We start from the raw sequence: 3,412 nt of genomic DNA, 5'->3' as shown, positions 1-3,412 counted from the left end.
GCCCTCTGACACACCTGTGCACATTCCACTGAGGGTTTGTTCTGGGAACAGCTGGTTATGCTATTATAATCTTTGTTCACACGTGTTTTCTGCTCTGTTCAGGCGGAAGATTGCTGAATGGTTGAGTTGAAGCTGTCAGTTGTTATGAGGCACTTTAATAACTACTTTACAGAGAGTCTCAGCTTGTGGTAGCTCAGTTACAATCGCACAGACAGCTGGGTGGGATTTTTGTCACTAATTATTACATTATGTGCTAACTGTTTTTAAAACGAGGCACTTATGCCTGTAAACGTGTAATATGTCTTTCACTCCGGTGTAGTTTCACAAAAAGAAAAAAACCCAACTTCAACTAAAGTCTACAAACTGCAGCGTTTATCTACACAAAGGCAAGGGGACACATTTCTGTGCATCTGCCAAAAAGCTTATCAAACCTTGTAATCGGGCCCGGGAGACGTCAGCTTTACTTGTGAAGCTTGCCTATCATCTCATTAATTAGTGCACAATTCTGCGACCGTGTGCTACAGCTGTGTTGCTGCCTCCGCGAGTGATAAAATAAGGAGTTCACGTCGTCCCGGTCCGCGACCACTGCACAGCATAAAGCAGTTATGTACGACATCGGCAATTTATTTTCCTCCCGCCGATGCTCCGCGGCCAGACAGACAGTTTAAATGCACCTCTAAAGGCCTTTCCCATCTCAACGGGACGGCGACTTGATTAAATGATTTGCGTTATTTTGTGCAATGTTTTGCTTTATGTAGATCAGAAATACACAAATGGCTTCCTGCATTACTAGCTGGCACTTGGCTTGAATACATGATTTTATGGATTGGACACACACAGGATGGTTTACTGCACTTGACGATTTAGATTTAAAAAAAGGAGGTATTTTCATCTATTGTTGTTTTATGTCCAGACTCCCTTTTAGAAAATCAGTGTTGTTACTGCAGCAGTGTCCGTCCACGTGTTCAGCTTCACAACATGTCCAGTTTCCTTACAAGTGTTTTTTTTTTTTGTCCATTGGTGTGTGAGTTGAATTTCTGATGCAAGATTTTATTTTTCCTCAGCTGCAACGAGTGAATGATTCATGTTTTGATGTCTACTCATCCTGATTGCCTTTGAAATGAGCTCGTCATATAAAGGGTGGTGAGGTTTACACAAGACCGGCAGCTTCTCATCACCATAATGTAATCCTCCATGTTGGAAGTTGGGGTGTGATACATTGCTCAGCGCGCTTACTGACGCACGAAGCTCATGAAGACGTTCACTTGCATCACTTCCTGTCACACTTCCTTTCACCTGCCAGCACCTGCACTGGAATTTTCCTCCAGATTGCCTCTGTAACAGTTTGAATATAAACATCTGGGGCGCTCGGTCAGTTCAGCAAATGCTAACAAGCTAACGGCGCCTTGTGTCGTCTTCAGAGTCAAGCTTCAACCTCAAGTAGTTTCAGTACTTTAGACTCTCTCCTTTTCAGCACAGCCAACATAACAACATGAAGATACATGAAATACCGCATAACGCATTCAAAACCAATCAAAGAAGAGAAATGAATTCCCTCATTTAGACCGTAAGACCGAATGGAGTTTTAACTTAAATATTCAGTAAAACTTGTTTCACTTGAAACTTAAAAAAGTGATGTTGACAATCACCCAGCTGCTCAAAACCTTTCTCTCGCTGCCGGCGGTCGGCGCGAGTGCTTGGTACCATAGGTGTTGATTTGAAATGACCTGATTGGATTAAACTGGGATTCGACTCAATTTGGAGGGTTGAAAAAACCGCGTATAATTCAGGCCTCGCAGATCGCACTTCCTAAAGACTTATCATGAAGATGTCTTTTTAAGAAGTACCTTCTGAACTGTCAGCAGAGCTGTTTTCCTTTCACCGGCATCGCTCAAGGGAACAGGTTTTCCTTAAAAAGGCCTGTAAAGCTTATTAAATGTTGCCTTGGTGTTTCAGGGGGCATTGCTGTGGACTCCGCTGTTTGGTGTCGAGAGAGCGTGGGAGTTGGCTGGATACATCCATCTTCATCCTTGTCAATTACGGCGTTAGCGAGCTGCACATCTTCATTTCCAATGTGGGCACTGTCTCAAAGTACTTCCCAAAGTCACCGTAATCCAATTACATCCTGGCTTTCACAATGATACAGCCCATTAGAAAAGGCTTAATCAATGTGAAGTCTTCATTAAAGCAATTTATGAATATTCATCATGACACTGAATCCGATATTTTATGGTAACTTGAGTCACACCATTTCCCCCCATGGCGCCATAACATAACCCAGTTGTAATTTTAATGGTGGCAATTTAATTGGACAGGTCTTATATTCTATTAGTTAGATGATATGAGACAAGTTCCACTTTACACCTATTCAAACTTTACACTCAGGTTAAACACAAAAAAAAAAAAAAGTGCTGGAGCTGTAGGGCTCTTGGATGGTCCCACTTAGGTGTCTCCACACACTCTATGCACTGTACATAAAAAGCTAATTGCTCTGTAACCCGCAAATTGGTTCTCTCGGCAGAGAATAACAAACAGCCAATAACTCATTCAAGGCTGAGTATCCATTAAACCTGCTTCCCCCTTATCTCCAAGGAAACCACATGCACAGCAACTAAACTCTGCCTCCATTTAAATCCTCTGATTTTCATTGAACTGGTAATTTTAGCTTGTCTGACTAATGTATGACAAGATGGCTACATGTGGCGGGCCAAATGGATAAATCGTAAATCGTGGAAGAAACAAAATGAGGCAGGATTTAAAGGAATAGTTTAGTATCTATTTAAACACTTACTTACCTTCTCAGACTCTGATATCTTTGTTAAATGTGAAGATACCACGAGTAGCTGGTTAGCTTATCACAAAGCAGGAAGCTTGCCTGACTGTTCTAATTAAGTTTGACAAAATCCTTATGTTAGCATATCTGGAACTCGCTTGTTAGCATACCAATCTCATTTATCCACACAAAATGTGCTGGTTTTGTAATTAGTCTTGTTAGTATTGGCTCTCCCTTTCGGTTTTTGTATGCTTTTTTATTCTTTCCCCCCTTTGCGACATGAAACAGCAATTAAAAAAAACTCCAAGCTAGCAAGCTAGTCACAACCTACAGACGTTAAATCTGAAGTTTTAACAGAGAATTTGAATATGAAGACAGTTCTGTGGCGTTTGTTTGATGAATTATTTCAACGATCTATGACCAATATATTAACATAACTAAACAGAACTGGATTTATTCCTGACATTATTTTGCAACGGTGCCGTCACGGTAGCAATTAGAATTTGCTTTCAGAAATACAAGAAGCCAGGGTGTTTTTATATTATTGCAGAATAAAATATATATATATATATATATATATATATATATATATATATATGTATGTATATATGTATGTATATATATATATGTATGTATATA

The 3,412-nt window shown here is 40.1% G+C and overlaps 1 protein-coding gene across 1 annotated transcript in view; it reads left to right on the top strand.

Moving 5' to 3' along the window:
- The window catches only part of cdh19 (cadherin 19, type 2), a 111,969-nt gene that overhangs the window by 26,014 nt on the left and 82,543 nt on the right, over positions 1–3,412 (top strand). The gene's annotated exons all lie outside the window — the stretch shown is intronic.

This window comes from Aulostomus chinensis, chromosome 21, assembly GCF_037954235.1.
Source record: "Aulostomus chinensis isolate RoL2024-O1b breed Wild chromosome 21, RoL_Achi_v1.0, whole genome shotgun sequence".
Taxonomy (NCBI): Eukaryota; Metazoa; Chordata; class Actinopteri; order Syngnathiformes; family Aulostomidae; genus Aulostomus; species Aulostomus chinensis.
This window is presented reverse-complemented; position numbering and strand designations above follow the sequence as displayed.